The sequence below is a fragment of the Heptranchias perlo genome, chromosome 30 (genome assembly GCF_035084215.1).
Source record: "Heptranchias perlo isolate sHepPer1 chromosome 30, sHepPer1.hap1, whole genome shotgun sequence".
Classification (NCBI taxonomy): Eukaryota; Metazoa; Chordata; class Chondrichthyes; order Hexanchiformes; family Hexanchidae; genus Heptranchias; species Heptranchias perlo.
The window spans coordinates 9,077,423-9,095,729 of record NC_090354.1 but is presented as its reverse complement, the minus strand read 5'-3'; the positions used below and the strand labels follow the sequence as shown (position 1 = coordinate 9,095,729).

Below are 18,307 nucleotides of genomic sequence, written 5' to 3'. Positions count from 1 at the left end.
CTCTGACACTGGAGATTACCCTTGTGGTTCTTAGTCTCAAAAATATTAGGTTCTGTATTGTAAAACTCAGTTGCAAATGTAATTCTCTCAATTTCCAGTGTTATTAAAAAGAAAATATCTCTGTAATTGGAGCAGTCTTTTGGTATCTCAAAGTTATATTTGAGGCAAAAAAAAGGTGAGCATGGGAAACTTACACTTTTGTTTCATAAATATATCTTGATACATATTTCACTGGGTCAAGAAACATGTACATGCACCTAAGTGAATAGTTGACCCAGTTAGATAAGATTCTCGAGTGACATCTGACAAATTAGAACTGATGATGTGATGCTTAATGCCTATTGCTTTGGGAGTAAGAGGCTTATATTATTGGACACGGAGGCCTGAGGCCTACTTTGCACCCAGTGCACATAGCACGCTACTGTGGCAACATAAACTAGAGGGCACAATTCTAAAAGGAGCACAGGAGCAGAGAGATCTGGGGGTATATGTGCACAAATCATTGAAGTTGGCAGGGCAGGTTGAGAAAGCAGTTAAGAAAGCATACGGGATCCTGGGCTTTATAAATAGAGCCTTAGAGTACAAAAGCAAGGAAGTCATGATGAACCTTTATAAAACACTGATTCGACCACAACTGGAGTATTGTGTCTAGTTCTGGACACTGCACTTTAGGAAAGATGTGAAGGCCTTAGAGAAGGTGCAGAAAAGATTTACAAGAATGATTCCAGGGATGAGGAACTTCAGTTACGTGGATAGGCTGGAGAAGCTGGAGTTGTTCTCCTTGAGAAGAGATTTGATAGAGGTATTTAAAATCAGGAAGGGGCTAGATAGAATAGAGAGAGAGATACTGTTCCCATTGGCGGAAGGATCAAGAACCAGAGGACATAGATTTAAGGTGATTGGCAAAAGAGCCAAAGGTGACATGAGGAAAAACTTTTTTACACAGCGAGTGGTTAGGATCTGGAATGCACTGCCCAAGGGGATGGTGGAGGCAGATTCAATCGTGGCTTTCAAAAGGGAACTGGATAAGTACTTGAAAGGAAAAAATTTGCAGGGCTGCGGGGATAGGGCGGGGGGAGTGGGACTAGCTGGATTGCTCTTGCATAGAGCTGGCATGAACTCGATGGGCCAAGTGGCCTCCTTCTGTGCTGTGACTTTTCTATGATTCTATGAAAGCACTTTCAGTATTTGAAGCCGGCAGTAAGGCTGACTAAAATGTACAATTTTATTTAAAGGACTGGTCCTCCCCAAAATGCAATCCAGAGGCTGAAGCATTGTCAAGTAAGATGAACACTTTTATAAAATGGGTGCTGCTGTGGAAGCCTGCACGCTTCAGTTGGGTTCTTGTGGCTAAAGGTGCATAACTGTTATTGCTCTATTTCTTAACAACTTGAAAGAAAGATCTTGTATTTATGTAGCATCTTTAACATCCACCAGACCTCCCAAGGTACTTTATAGTCAATTAATTATTTTTGAAATGTAGTCACTTGTTTAGTAGGCAAACGCAGTAGCCAATTTGCATGCATCAAGGTCTCAAAAATAGCAAAGAGATAATGACCAGTTAATCTGTGTTTTTTTTGGTGTTGGTTGAGAGATAAATGTTGGTCAGCATACCAGGAAAACTCCCCTGGTCGTCTTCAAATAGGATGGGATGTTCTGCATCCACCTGAACAGGCAGATAGAGCCTCAGATTAATATCTCATCCGAAATGCAACACCTCCAACTATGCAGCACTCCTTCAGTACTGTACTAAAGTATCAGCTTAGATTATATGCTCAAATCCTGCAGTACGCCTTGGATCAGCACCTTCTGACTCAGGTGAGAGTCCTACCACTAAGCCAAGTTGGCACTGATTGTTTCTGAACTGTTTTGGACAAAAGAAGTGATTGAAACTTGTTGGAGCCTTCCTAATATTTAAAGCTGTACTGCATCTTTTGTCAGTGCCTATTTGAATAACTGTACTTGTTAGACATTAGCGCCCAGCTATGGGTATTCCTATGATTCTTGATTTGGAGCAGGATCAGAGGAGGCATGTCGGACAGGTGAGATTGCACCTTAGACACTATGTTCAGACATGTCTTTATGCTAACATTCTTGCAGAAACAGGTAGGATGTCTTATCTGGACCTGCTTGAAGAAACCTGCCAATGTTAACTTTGATTCCTGAAGGAAGCCATCTCTGAGCTCTGCCCAGTTCTGTAGCCAGACTTGGAGACCCGATTCAGAAGAGGGATACCTCTGTCAGTGGCTATCAAGGTTACAGCAGCTTTGAACTTTGACACAAACTCCTTCCAGGCAACAGATCTCTGTCACATCTTCCAACCTTCAGTCCACAATTGTATCAAGCAGGGGACTGGCATACTCTTTGGTGGTGCTAAAGATTTCTGTGGAAAGCAGCCAGCAGCAAGAAAGAGCTCTCCAATGTTACCAAGTGGCAGGAATCCCATAAGTGCAGGGTATCGTTGATTGCACTCGTGGCCTTACTTGCCCCCAGCCTGAACTCAGCATCATGAAAGGGATACCGTTCCATTAATGTACAGGTGGCCTACGAACACAGGAACGGATTCATGCCTGTGAATTCTCATTTCCCTGGCAGTCCTCTGATTCATTCTTCCTGTTGTGGTCGGTGGTACCAGTCTTATTGAATGTTTGGCCGTTTAGATTCTGTCTAATAACTGCAGTAGTCTGAGCAGCTCATTCAGCAGGCAGATCTTTTCTCTTGTGATCAGCCCTTATTGTCATCAGCTTCTTGCTGCCTGTCTTCTGGCTGTTCCATCATTAGGCCCCTTTGCATGGCAGAGTTGTGGAGGACGTATCAGGCTGGGCTGTACTGTAAAACTCCTCCACATCAGTCCAAACAATGGAATCTCTGTTTCAGGATACCAAAGGTATTTTTCACTATGACCACGGTGAATACATTGGCTGCACTGTACCTCTCCTCAGCTCTTATCCTCAGATACCACACTGGTGTCATGAGCCACAGCTGCAGGGAATATCCTGGGCCTACAAAAGCCATCCTTCAGTCTTTTCGGCCTGGAAGCATGAAAGCTTTGTGCTGTGATAAGCATGACTTCTGGGATAGAGCCATCCCTAATTTGGATGAGAAAATTAGGCCACTGGTGGAGCCTTGCAGAATCAGTTCTATTATGTCTAGAGAATTGTTATTGACTCTAATCTTACTCATTCACATACCCCCAGTATCTGGCGGATAATAACTGAACTTCCGCACCCTGAAGCAATATTTTCAAAGTAGACACAGTTCTTCAAACTGCTCAAAGAGCCACACATGTTTTCATTTTAAATCTTACAACATGTTTTGAGGTATAATAAAAAATCATCTCTGCAAAAGATTCTGTGGTATCCTGTCAAAAAAGAAAAAGATGGCAGATGGAATAGGCGATAGATCTTCTTGGGTTACCTGGGATAATACTGCTCCATTCTCTTCAATGTGACAATGAAAATCTCGTTTGTTTCTGTTCTTCTGAGAAACAGTTTTATGTCTCTTGCGAGCTTAACCAACAGCTAACACCTTTGATGGTTCCATCTTTAATCCTTCTTGATGTGCCCGCATTCTTGGCCTCATTGTCTTCTCCGATCTCAGGTGGAACATCCACATCTCCATTGCTGAAACTGCCTTCAAGGAGCGCAGCATTTCTCTTTTATGCCAAACATTTCTTTTCCCCTCATTGGAGTTGATTTTATGAATGTGCACTACCAGTGGGAAGACTCGCCTGTTAGAAGGTGCATGTTACGAAATTGCAGGCGTGTTGTCCATGATTTTGCATCCGTTTGGGTGGAAAATTGATTCCTGAAATGCAGAACCAACAAATACAGCTCCCAGTGGTAGTGTTCTTTTGTAAAATCAGCCCTAATATCTCTTAATTCCCTATAAAGTTCAACTCCATCCAAGACTTGAGTACTGCTTCCATATCTGGCAAGGCTCTTCGAATGCTGGAAAGAATTCAAGAAAGACTTGTTGGATATGTGATTCGTTCAACACTGATGGTCTCCAACCCTTATATTTCAGTCTTAATCTTATCTTTGTTTTATTGATGATATTGTAGTGTGTACTCCTTTGAAATGTCATTTTCATTCTTTCCATAATACAACTAAAATCCATATTAATCTTTGTGAGATCATTGTAGCACTTTTCACTTCAAATAAATGATCAGTTTTAATAGTTTTTCAAAAATACTGGTTGAACTCCTGTGGCATTGCTCATGGTTAAAACATGTTTTTTTGCTGTTCCTGCAGCTGTCACTCTGCTCTCCTCCCACTATCTAATTCTTCCTGTCTTTTTTGTTGTCTTACTAATTCTGTTTTCTTGCTCAAATGGGTTAACGCCTCTGTTAAAGTAGTTGCAGATGAATGCGTTTAGCATTCCTCTGCTAATATCGTCAACTGTAATTTCAAGCCTTTAATGATGAACTTTGCAGCTTTTAAATGAAATGCATTTCTTCTTAAAAAAAAATTCCCCTCTCCCCTACCCTAAAGGCATTGACTCTTTGCTGGGATATGGTTCCACAGTGTTCAAATTAAATTTTTATATTGAAAAAATCAATGCAATTGCTGCAAAGATCCAGTTAACGTTTTGCAGTTTTGTACTTAATGAGAAGTACTGACCTTGTTGTCCAGGTCAATAAGCCCTGAGTGGCTTGTCATATGTTTATAACGATGGAAAACTGTACTCTGAGTGTTTAAAGTGTTTGCTTGAGTGGTATTATTCTAATAGGATTGTTTTTGCAGTTACACTGGCCCAGGAGAGCAGGAGCTCCAAATCCCTGAACATTATCTGTTCTCATTATTATGACGTTTTTCAAAGAAAGGAATAAGATACGAGATAGGATATATATATATTATATGTTATAGATATTATATAGACTCTGTGTGTATCACAGTCTATCAGGTCAAACCAAACATTGAGGGATAAGTTTAGGACTATATTAATATTCCATTGACAAGTATGTTCAGTATTGAAGAAAGGGAGAGTCGAGTGTTAAAATTTCTTTTGATTGATTCACAGTGAGTACATGATTCACTGTGATGGTGCAATACAGGTGATGTATGAAGATCACTGCGGAGCCAATTCCAATATCGATCAGCTCATTTTTGTTTTGTAACCCAACTACCCTGTCGAATGGACTTAACATTTGTGTTTCCACTGTTAAAATTGTTCCCTCCAGTTGCCTTTTCCTGTGTTTGGTCATTGCTTTTATTCACATAAAATCTTATTTACTTTATTTTTCTTATATAAAAGGATATTATGCTGTTTTATATAAGTGGACAAACTCAGAGTCTAATGATCGTAATGAACTGCAAAATGTTTATATGGCAAATGTGAGATACTTTTGTCTGTTGTTGATTTGGTGCCTATTCCTTAAATTTCATAATACATCACCAGTTTAAAAAACGACCACAGTTCAGATCCTTGCACCAAGTCTATTCCAAAACACTGTTGCAAGTCTCATCAGCTAACAGCTGGAGTGAGGAAGAATTCAGTCTTAAATAATATTGTATGATTGGTTGGTTCCATTTGTATATGACTGACAGTTCATTTTTAAAACTTGAGTAAGGCAAGATATTTAAAACCCAGGAAGTTCTGGTAATGCTTTTCTGGGATACAAAAAGACTGATTCTGTCCGAATCAGTGAGTCGGCTTGAAAGTCTCAGAGAAGGAACCAATCAGCATGAAACTCCTAAAAGTGATAAGAATCAGTTTGAATCTCGAAGAAAAAGTTTAGATTAGGTTCGCAATTAAAAATTTTAATCTCAGTTAATCTTGTCAGTCGACATTGACTAATTAAAAGCCGTCAAAATCAAATCTATTCAGTTTCTGTCTTAAAATGGGTCAAAAATAAATGAAGCCATTAAAAAACTAACATGGCATTTTTCTTAGATTTGTCATATGTACAAGAAAGAATTGCTGTTATTTTTGAAAAACTGAATACAAATATGAGTAAATAAAAGTTGTTTTTAGTTTGACTTAAAAAAAACTGCAGAAAGTAAAAACTGATTTAGGCAATATTTAGTCTTTCTAGTTCTAGATCACAGACTCTTGTAGTTGACCCTTGGTAAAAAGTGTTTCGATGTCAATGCTTTAAATTTTCTTTTTTTCTATCTCATATTCTTTCCTCCTGTCCACAAGGTGCTGACTCTTACTGGCGTAGATCTCCACGGGTGCTGGCTGCACTCAAGTACCTCGCCCAATTGGCCACTCTTGATTTCTGAGTGTAGACAATGAGTGTTGGTAGCATTTTCATCTGTTGAGGACATCACAGCTGAGCCCAATTGTTGTCCTCATCCAACATCCACATACACACACTTCCAGCGGGGATCACTGGAATGTGATTGGAAGGAGGAACCTAGGGGAAACAAATTCAGTTGTACTGCCCCCACCACTGTCCCAGCTGAGCTCAGCTAACTCAGCACAGAATGGGGATTCAAACCTGAAACCTTCTGGCCTTTGTTGTTCATAAGCTTCTACATAAACTAACTGAGCCATTGCAGATTAATTCTTTCTATATTCTGCAAACAGAATACATTCAGAAAACCTGTTATAGAAGATTTCTATTCCACTCATGGTGTAGACCATAATTCACCAGTGAATTACCAGATCAGCCCATTTGTGGGATATAAATCCTATCCCATGGATGTTCAAAATGGATACTTTATATAAGTACAATAGCAATATCACTCCTGGCCAATAAGATGTGTCACTTTACTGCATCATTCAGCCAAATTATCTGCCCGGGCTATATTCATTTTAATGAAATATGTTCAGTGTTAGTATTACAGTAATTGGGGAAAGTTCTTTATTTAATGCATTGTCCATACTGAAAGACTTTTTTCATCAAAAAATCATTCATTTCAATGGCAGTTTTATTTTCTGTCACAGAGTATAAAGGTTTATTAGTTTGATTTGATTCTTTGAAGAGTGAAAGGTCTGAGGATAAATGAATAAGTTCAAAATCTCATACAGTGCTTTCTTTACGTAGTGGAAATGAGGTCTAGAGAACACAGAATTTACAGTGCTTGAAGTAAATAAGAATAAGACCTACAATGAGCTACAAGCAATGGATGAAGCTCTAGAATACAGGCAACATAAAGTATCGATTTAAAGTTTTTAACTAAAAGAAGATTTCCTCCAGTTAATCTCTTCTCCTGAAGCGAGGGAACTCATTTGAGGAAATGTTTTCATGGCCTGCACCTGACCACTGGTACTTCACTCAAGTACTTGAGTCTTGACACTGAATGTTGGGATCTTCACTACATTGTAGATACTATATAAATACAAGTTGTTATATAATATTTTCAAAAAAGTCTTCCAATTTTTTCAGTTTGTGCTGTTGAACATAATTGACGTTAAATCTAAAAATTTACAATATATTCTGAACAATTACCATTTATTTGGTTTTGTCTTTTGGCACTGATACTGCAATCCTCACGTGTGTTTCTTGGGTGGGAGGATGGAGAGAAACTTGTCAATTGCCAGTTTTGCTGAATGTGGGGTGAAACAAGAATATTGGACAATTGATTGAGATGCACTGTTGTGAGCTGTTTGGCAAATATTAATTACAGTAGTACCGCTACTGATAAAACATGTTGGAAAAGGGCACATTTGAATTGGTCGGATAAAGCAGTATCTCTGAGACTGTTGATGTTTAATGCAAAGGCCATGATTGTCGTTTGGAATGCCACTTCATTTAAACAGGCAGTTTGCTGTTTATGATCTAAGTACCCCTGACCTCCATTAAGCACAACCTTCCCCATGCCATTTGTTAATTAAATGCAGTCCCCTTGACATCTTTAAGGGGTAATCAATTTTTATGGTTTACTTTAATGTACCTATTGAATAATTGATGTTAATTTCAACACAGAATGAGGTGAAGCAAGCTAATTTTACACTAAGGTGTAGATTATGAAGAAGAAAAGACAGGACTGAAATTAGCTTTGTTTAGGTTAATAAGTAGTTTCCCCTGTTGTGGTTATGCAGGTGAAGGATGTCATTTTGGCAGATGGGAATATTGCTTTTCATGTAATGACTGGTAGCAGAGATTTTATAAAATTGTTGCTTTAAGGCAAGAGAAGAAAAAGATTATTTGTAACTCTTTCTAATTCTTTCCCTCGCCGTTAACCCCTGCACTGCAGACATTTCCTTGGTTCTCCTTGGTTGATCCATCAAAATGTGGAGATGCCGGTGATGGACTGGGGTTGACAATTGTAAACAATTTTACAACACCAAGTTATAGTCCAGCAATTTTATTTTAAATTCACAAGCTTTCGGAGGCTTCCTCCTTCGTCAGGTGAACGATGTGAAAATGATTTTCGAGGATTTCATTTTCACATCGTTCACCTGACGAAGGAGGAAGCCTCCGAAAGCTTGTGAATTTAAAATAAAATTGCTGGACTATAACTTGGTGTTGTAAAATTGTTTACAATTGATCCATCAAAAGGCATGCTTGACTGAGAATGAAAATGGATGCCTCCCTTATCGGTTTTCTTCTATTTTTCCCACCCCTCTCCTCCAGTTGATTTTTAGGGAAAGCATGGGTGCGAAGGTTAATTGAGACTGGGATTTAAACTCAGGTCTTCCATTTCAGATATGATTTGCCACTAGTTTAGCTTTATATTTCCACTTTTACCCTAGATTTCTCCCCCATTTAGTCCTCATTACTGCCACTTGCCTCAATTACTCCTTTGTTTTTTATGAGAGGATGAGCTGGACTTTGGATTTTTCCATGTAAGTACAGTCTACCTACAAGAGGCGTGGTGTGAGCAGCCAATCTAACTTTTCCTTCCATGAGAATGAACTGTGTCTCTCGTCTACTAAATGCTCACATAACAGGCTGTCGTGTGCAACAGATGACCATCTATTGAGTAGAGGTTAATCCAAATGACAACAAAAACTTGGATTTTAATTTGGATTCTCTGGATGTGGGCCCAGCGCTCTTTTGGTGCAGCTACTGGTCTAAAATCTTAGGGTAGAATTTTCCCCTTTGTCTACAATTGGGGTATATTTCTGCATTAACACAAGTTTCTCATTCCTTTTTGCAGTGTTCTCTGTTTGAGGCGCTGATGCATTCTGGGGTATGGATCCAAAGGTGTTGGAACCCCTATTCCTGTGACTGTTTTTCCTGTGTGGGCCTCGACAATGTGCGTCGGCAGGCTATTCAGCTGTGGAAGGCATCCTTTAAGGGTCTGAGTCTGTCTATGCAATTTCTGCATGTGGACTTAACAGTAGGGATCACGAGGTGCCAATCAGTTGATTCTTTTCACCTCCCTAGCCCAGGACACTGAGGTTGACTGCAGTGCCCCACTGCTTCCCCAACTGAGGTCAGCTGCTAGTACACACTATGTATTGAACCTAGGACTTTTCTGGTCTGAATGCACTTCTGTGGTGCAGTTACTCAATAGGCCAACAGTGGAACCCATATATCATTGATCACTTGATCCGGCAATATACCAGTAGCCCCATAAATGGGGTACAGCCTTCTTTATTGTGGCATAGAAGCTTCATCAACATTGTAATTGTCAGTGTCAGATGAAACCAATTCCACATCACAAGGGTAGCCCCAGGGACCAGGACTTAATTCCTTTGGTTTATGATTATCGTTGCAGAGGAAAAAAAATGATAGGAATATTATAGGTTTTACAAAGTACTGCTATAAATCAGGATGTGGGTAATGCTGTGATGTTATCAATTTTTAATAAACCCTTTGCCTTAGCCATTTTTCAGATTGGCTTCCATTGTTCTCAGAACATAGTCAGCTCAACGGAGCCGCACTTAACCCAAAACTTCAAATTTAAATAACCTGTAGCAAGACACAATGTTAGCTTGTAAAGTGTACATTTCGATTTCTTTATGTAGTAGCTGAAAAATCAATCTGTGTCTGTGCTTGTATTGGTGACTGTGTTGAGGAATTATGTGATGACCAATTGTGGTGAGAATAGGAAAGGATTAAGAGGTAAAATCTTCCTTAGGTACTGTGTGAGGTAGTAAAAGTTGATTATGCTGCGTAAATACTGAGGGAATAGGTCGAAGAAGAGGCTTTTAAGCGAAGTAAACCACCGTGTAAGGCATTTTATTGCAATTATAATCTTTTTTAAAAAGTGGTAGAAGTGCTGCCCAGCACACAAAGTACTGGATTCATAGATCCTGTCTGATAGTATGGCCACTGTATTCCAAGACGTCTAGTGGAAGCAAGTTCATAATGTTGCCTGGTTCCCTTGCAGCCAAACCTGCTCTCTTTATATTGTGGGGTGAATTCACCAGCAAGAAAGCAACTACTGAATGCGTGCATATAAATCTTGCACGTTCACAGATACTCAAAAGTTGTATTTGCATCGTTGTTAATCTGGCTGGAAAGTCACCCGGTGTCTGTACAGGCCGGCAATAATACTAGCTGCTTCTCCTGTGCTGTGTACACACAGATTGGGAAGCAGATCTGATCCATCTATCACTGTGATATGTTTTCCTCCATTTATATGCCGGCTAGCTTATCCAAACACACTGCTGAAAGCCAGGATCTTACAAGACTATATACGTATCTGATGGGATCTTTCCCTTGGATTCTTACCAAACAAGGGAAAAGCGGAATTACAGAATCCTGACTTGCTCTGTTACTTTTCCCTGTTCAACAAACTCGTGTGGAAACAGCCATATTCGGGACCGAACTGGAAAAAGAGCCATATTCAGGACCGAACTGTTTTTTTGATACCACAGTATAACATTCAAAAGGTCAGGACAGATGATCATGAGAAATACAGTGATATGGTAAACCCTGCTGTGAACATGCACCCACAAAGAGCTGATGTTTAGTGTGGTGAGCTGGTATTGGTTGACTCTGTTTCTTATTATGCCAAAGTCTTCAGAAATTTGCATTTAGTGTATAACATCTCTAATTCATTAATAATCATGAATTTCCTTTGCTGCATACCTTGGGTAATGTGTTTTCCGTAATGTTATCCTGCTTGTGTGCTCCTCTCACAATTTGATGCTTTACAAAGTCACACATACACAGCCCCACGCTATTTCAACAAAGTAGTTTTTCTTACCTTACAAGTGTCTTACCATTGAAGGACTTCATCTAGACAAATGAGCAAGATGGATTGAGCTGCTGACTTATCCATGACTACTGCCCATGCTGTTCCATGATCAAGTGATAAAGCAGAGTAAGCCAGATGAGCTCTGTTCTAATCTCTCACTCTCATCCGTGGGATATGGATTTCCATGTAAAGTTGCCCAGACCATTGCTGACAAAACTCTTATTTAATTGATCTTTCTCGAGTTGTGGGCATCACTGGCAAGGCTAGCATTTATTAGCCATCCCTAGTTGCCCTGACAAGGTGGTGGTGGGTCACCTTCTTGAAAAACTGCAAGCAGTTTGATACAATTGAATTGGCAGCTGGTGTAGGTGTGAGACTGGAGTCATATATAGGCCAGACCAGGTAAGGATGACCGGTTTCCTTCCCTAAAGTGAACCAGTTGGGTTTTTACGATCCAACTTTTACTGATACCAGCTTTTTTCTAGATTTTTTTTCAACAGAATTCAAATTCTCAAACTACCATGGTGGGATTTAAACTCACGTTCTCTGGATTATTAGTCCAGGCCTATTATTATTAGTATCATAACCCTTACACTACCATACCCCTCATTCCACAGATTTCAGTGCCAGGCAGCCCAACGAGCTGAATATATGCCTTTATACTTGATTGTTTGCATTACAAGTCCAGTCTAATGCTACTCAAACACTTAACACTCTGGAGACAAGAAAGTTAGAATTTATTTTTCAAAGGATTATCAGCACAATTAAGAGACTGAATTATGGAGTTTTATAGAGAGTATGGCAAATGCACACAGTGAGATTTTAGGTGAAACCAGAGAATAGGAAAAGTAATAATAAACTTGCTGATACTGTTTTAACAGCAATTATTAGAATATGAAGCTGCATTGTGCTGAGAGGAATTTTTTTTTCATTTCAGTACGTCGAACAGTTTTTCTTAACCTCCCTCAGGGAAAGTTAAAGCATTTGTTTGACTGTATTCCTTTTTCATATGCTTTCAGATTTCCGGATAAATGTTTTGACAGTCAAAATCAGTTCCTGTGACATTCAAGATCAGTAATTAAATTTAAACTGCAAATAAGCACATTCGTTTTCAAATATGGCATTGAAAATTCTAGCATGATGCTCCTTTTTTTTTACTTTACAGAGATGCCTACTGTCAAAAGCAACAACATAAAGCCAAAATAGCGATGCCAGTACTGTCAGAGGCAGCAAGACGCTCCTTAAGATGGGGGTTTTGGCAGGTGCCTGCAACCCTTGTGTGCCGTACTGGCAAACATGAGCAATGATCAACAACAGTACCAACATTAAGTCTGTCATTTTAAGTGTGTTCGCAGACAGACAGCTCTCAGCCTGCTCATGTAGGCTGGCCATCGATTTTCTACATTGGTCTATTTTGACCTTCCTTGACATTAGAGTGGGTTCCAAACAGACTGCCAAAGTCTGAAATGTGACGTCGTATTAACTACGCATATTCCGTTAAAGTTGCATTGATGACTTTGGAGCAACTATGTATGTCCCAATCTTGCACGTGCCCGTTTATCCATTATTACTGAATTCAGTAGTATAAAAGGGCCAGATTTGGCAACAGGTCAACTTATAGATCCACTTCCAGTGGATTTTTGCTTAATGTCCTATGTAAATGGGTGCTTCCAGTACTATAATTTTGTAATTTTTAATTTTATGATCATGAAGCTGGTTACTGACTAGATGAGCAATCATCTCTAGGTAACTTTAAGGGCTTCTGTGATGGCCTAGCTGCCAAAGGCACTGTCTGGTATAGTGATGGGCCTTATAGACCAGAAAACCTGCTTCGATTTCTGGTATGTGCTGAATTAGTTCCAGTTGACCTCAGTGTCCAGGTTAAGGGGGAGGGGGTGGGTGGAATCAGTTAAGGTTGTTCTCCTGATCACTTTCCAATGATGACTCCTGGAAAAAGCATGAGTGGACATTAGGTGAGCATACGATTGGGCTCAACTGTGATCCCCACCACAGTTAAATAGAAACCTAAGCCCTAAGAATACTGTTGCCAGTGTTCATGAATTCCTTTGTTGCTATTTTAGCGGAGAGGTTAATCTATTTAAAATTAACAAGTCAGTGCCTTTGTAAAAATAGCAGACAAAGGAATGTTATATGATTATGTTAAACATTCATCCTCCAATATCTCTTACAGTAACTTCCAGGCTATAATAACATTTTAGAAACAGAAAGTACAATTCATAAATTTTCATACATAATTTGAAAATAGTATAAAGATTATAACAAAGATAGAAAAAGTAACAGTAATGGTTGTACTACCCAATAATCCAAAAGAAAAACATCCTCAGAGACTAGACTGAGTTACATTGCCACTTTTGCGTCACTATAAAGTGGTTTCAGGTGTACATTGACATGAAAAGTAGCCGTGTTACTTGGGTGACAGGTTTCAATTTGAAGCCTGAGCAAAGTAAAGTGAGGCAGAGTGATCCCTTTCCCTTCCAGAGGCTGTCTCACACTGCTTTGGGTACACACACCATTAGCAGTATGACTCCAGTCTGATGCAAAATTGCCCAAATGGTTTGTTGGAGCTCTTGGAACCTTTTAAAACTTTGAATGGAACATTTTTAATGTTCGGAGAAATCAAATGCTCCTGCTGCTCGCTCCTATTGGCTGCCAGGGGAACTATTGCTTTTGCAGCTGACTTACTGGTTTTGGGTCGGTAGCTAAAATATACCTGTGACCTGAGGCTTAAAATGGAATAATTCATAGCAGGAGTTGAGCAGAGCTAAATTTAGAGGATACAGAAAATGATATGTGCACAGTGGGAATTGTAACTATATCTTTACATTAAATTTTATAGCGAAGCTATAGTAAGAGACAAAACAGAAAATCTGAGTAGGAAGACCAACCAGAGAGGGAATGAGATAGTGATCTGAGGGTAACTGACAGCCCAAAATTAAAACAGAACAAGACACAACATAAGTGTAAATTCAGAGAATACGGCGCCTAGGAGATCAGAAGATCTAGAGAAGGAGGAAAAAATATAATTTTGTAAATGTAACCAAAACCGACTTCAGAAGGTTTGACTTGGGAGCAAAAGCCCAGAGTTTGTAAGACTGCCGAAGTGTGAAGATAAAACGAGCAGGAAGGAGCCACAGAGACTGGTTTGCAATATAGTTTTAAGCTCAAATCTTAAAAATGTGAGATTTTTATTGCTTACTTTTAATTCTTTTTTATAGTTCTGTAGTTGCTAACTAAGCAATCACTATCTTTTGCCGACATGTGTGTTTTTTCAGCATAGCGGAATTGGAAAGGGGTCTGTAGCCCAATTTTGTTTTTGCCTGCCTCAAGATGGCGCCTAAAATTAAGAGTCTGAAGTGAAGTATTTCCCTTCTAGATTTTATTGGATTTCTGTGGAGGCTATGGCATTTTCTTTTCTGTCCGACTATCTGTTACAGAATTAGGTTTCCCAAAATGATCTACCTTTTCTTATCTCTCATCTTTTTCCCTCTCTTCTTTTTTCATCTGCCCCTCAATCTTCCTCCATTTTTCTGTTTTCCCACTTTATTTCCTGCTCTTTGTAGAGATCTATCCTTGCCTCTTCATTCATGGCTCCCTAACCTTTTAACCCACTCAAAACAATCACCAACAGGAAACCGAAGTCTGACGTTCAAATGCACTGCTTCAGAATTGTTCCCCTTTGGTGGCATCACATTTCCATTGTCAGCAACAACACTATGCAGTGCCTAAAGCACTGTCATCAGATTGGATGAGTTATCTAACCTAGTGATGTTGGTCTGTCCACAATTCTTTGAAAAATTCCTGAGTACAGAGAATGCATATTGCGATCCTGTTTAATATAACATACAATGAGTGAATGTGACTGAATAAAACGAGTGACAGTCACAAGAACTTTGTGACAACAGGTCTGCTCATTTAATAAATATATCCACTGAGTTATCCCCTCCCCTCCTCTGTGTTTATTTTATCATTTCTGCTCATAGCATAAGAAAATATATATATACGTAATGTAGTTTTTAAAATTAGTGACCGATAAAGTGCTTTTGATGAGATTGAATGAAAATATCATCAATTTGGCTATGCATAGGAACAGGAGTAGGCCATTCAGCCCCTTGAGCCCGTTCTGCCATTCAGTCGGATCATGGCTGATCTGTATCTTAACTCCATCTACCCGCCTTGGTTCTGTAACCCTTAATACCCTTGCCTAACAAAAATCTATCAGTCTCAGTTTTGAAATCTTCAGTTGACCCCCAGCGCAACAGCTTTTTAGGGGAGAGAGTTCCAGATTTCCACTACCCTTTCTGTGAATAAGTGCTTCCTGATATCATCCCTGAATGGCTTACCTCTAATTTTAAGGTTTTATGTATGCCCTCTTGTTCTGTACTCCCCCGCCAGAGGAAATAGTTGCCACAAAACGGATTGTGTGTTGGATGGGCCCAGTGGGCCCAAAAATCCGCAGTCTTTCTGGTGCATTACTACCATAACTTGAATGTATCTGGGTCCCGGTCTTGCACAGGATTTCTGGATTGGTTTAGTGGGGACGGAGCCTACCCCCGCCCCAAACAAGGCCATTGGCATAAGAGAGGGGAGTACAGAACAAGACCTGCTTTCCCAGTCCTTAGTGGAACCTGGCAAAGGGTTGGCAGAGTTATGCTTGGTTAGACCAGGCAGACCTACCTGCTGAAGAATGAAAGTGTCACTCACTTGGGGGTCCAGGCTAGGATTGTGGCCTAGACACCGAACAAAAGTGTCCAACAGCAGAGTAACCATACGTAAAATCAAAGTAGTGCTGGCAAAAATCACATATTATACAAAAGGTGCAGAGACCAAATTATGGTATCGGAATTCTGAAATAAATGGGTTAATGCTTGTGTTAAGACAGCAGACAAAGCAACGTTATATGAATGCACTAAGCATTCATTCGCTAATATCGGCAACAGTAATTTCTAGACTCTAGTTCAGCATTCTGTTGGCTTTGTTTATTACTGCTTTGCAGTGATTGGACATGTTGAGCCCTGTGTCAACTAATATCCCCTCTTTCAACTTCATTTTTTGGTATTTCAACATTATTCATGCTGTTGATCCATTCTAGAAAATTATGAGTACAAATATGTGTAAACCTTTTAGACAATAACTGCCCCTGTCCCTTGCCTCACCCCCACCCAAAAAAAATGACTAGTTCAAAAAGTTTCTCTGATTGGTCTTGATGTCAGCATACCACAGCAGAAGCAGGCAGACTGTCACTTTAATTGACGGTCTTAAGACTTTTACGTTACGGATGTGCAGCCAAGTGCTCGCCCTCCATTGGCTGCATTCCATCGTGTAAGAAACCTAATATTCAGGGAACCAGGGGTATTATAGACCTACAGGAATGTGGGTCTATAAATATGCTTGCTGCGTTAAGGCTGCTGGTTTCATTGAAGTAAACTTGGGGAACCTGTCCTGTATGTTCGGACTCTGGGTCGCTATATCCAGCGTTACAGAGACCGACTCCAGATATTGAGTAGACAAGGGGGAGAACAGCACGTGGAAGCTGATCTCCTGAATCCGGATGGAAAATCTGCTAAATATAAAAATGCAACAGTTAATGACAAATAACAGCGTTCCTGGAACAAGCTTAACAGATCAGAGGTAGGGCTGTATGAGTTGTTAAACGGCTTCTTTTGGCTCATGTTCGCAACCCCCCCCTTCCCCTCTTCCCTCCCCCTCATCTACTAATGGTTATAATGAATGTTCTGTCGTGCTTATACTGGAATAGGCTCCTTGAGAGATGATTCAAGTACTTGAGCTGCACCTCATGGTTTAATCAGCAGTGTTGTTCCCCTCTTCCAGCATAAAACATATTAGAATGTTCATTATAACCATATTGTTACTGCTTGGTCAATAACCAGAGCAGAATGAGTTGATACAAATGGCAGGAACAGATGTCAGGCAATGACAAATTTGTGCCAATGAAGGAGCTAAACTCTCAAAAGCAAACACAGTAACCTTCACTTATATTAGCAGTCTTGTTCCGAGCTCTCTCTCTCTCTCCCTTGCTCTGTGTGCTGTAAATGTCAAATCTGCTTAGGCAGGGTGACTGTGACTCAAGCTGACATTGGTGATTTACGGCTGAATGCACGCCACACTAGAACCACTGGCACACAGACAAAACTCTGTGCTGCTGCTGGCACCCATGCGCACTGCAGGTCTGGGTCTCATGACTTCTGCTGTCCTTAGGAAGCAGAGGTGGAGCATAACACAGGATGTGCAGATTAATGGCAGATTCTGAAGAGTTGGTGAAGCAGATTTCCTTCCTCAGTCTGTGTTGGTCTAAACTGCGATGCAGCTGTACTTTTCTTTGCCTTTTTTTTTAAATAGCGAGTGATTTAGATGTGAAGGTTTCAGCTTTGGACATATTTCTTTATTTAGCAAGACTCTGAGGCCTGTGAAGGTATGTAGCTGTATGGGTAGTTGGGTATTTTGAGGGGGGGGGGACTGTGGGTAGAGCTGCATTTACTCAGCTTGTACAAGTTAGGCCTCGCTGACATGCAATTCCCTTAAGTTTTACATTGTTTGCTGTTGTTGCTCTAGTTGGCTGATTGAAATTATTTTTGTTTTGTTAAGACAGATGTTAAATATTAATTAGATTACGAGTCACAGGATAAAGTGTCATATTTTACATGGTTTCCTGGTGTGTTTTTAATTTTTCTTTAGTTTTTATAAATTAATATTGCAGCTGAAGCAACTTTGTTGAGAAATAATCTATTGTCTGTCAAAGTCCAGGAAAGATGATTAATAGTTGTGGATTACTTTTAGTCATGGATTAGGTTTTATACAGTGTTGCTCAATTATATGCATAACTTATAACGATCATGCTTTATTTTCATGGCTTTGTATATGTTTTTAAAGATCACTAAAAAAGAAAGTTTTTTCCAGACTAATTGAATGTCAGGGTTGGGAGGGCTCTGTAATGATATGCTACAGCTATGATGGCAAGTCTGGGCATACAGTATATATCAATCAGTGGTTCTCAATGTGTTACGTATGATGGTAAGTTCACCAATCCCACACTCCCAGCGGGGAGGGTCACTCGAACAGAGCACAGGTTGGAAATAGAGCGATGACACTGTAGTACCAATTCTCCAACCTGCGTGACTTCCCACAGGAATTGGTGAATTTATCCTATAATGAAGTGAGTTGTTATTAGGATTTTAAAATAGTACATCAACAGCCTAAGATGGTAAATCACACTGCACTGTCTG

At 39.8% G+C, this 18,307-nt stretch overlaps 1 protein-coding gene across 6 annotated transcripts in view; it reads left to right on the top strand.

The window, feature by feature from the left end:
- The window catches only part of raraa (retinoic acid receptor, alpha a), a 484,346-nt gene that overhangs the window by 123,099 nt on the left and 342,940 nt on the right, over positions 1–18,307 (top strand). For 2 of the 6 annotated variants that reach the window (XM_067968844.1, XM_067968845.1), the window contains exon 1: positions 17,321–17,496. The exons of the other annotated variants lie outside the window; for them this stretch is intronic. The gene's annotated coding sequence lies outside the window, so the exon portion shown is untranslated. Of the gene's footprint in view, positions 1–17,320; positions 17,497–18,307 lie in introns of those variants that run through there. 6 annotated transcript variants of the gene reach the window in all.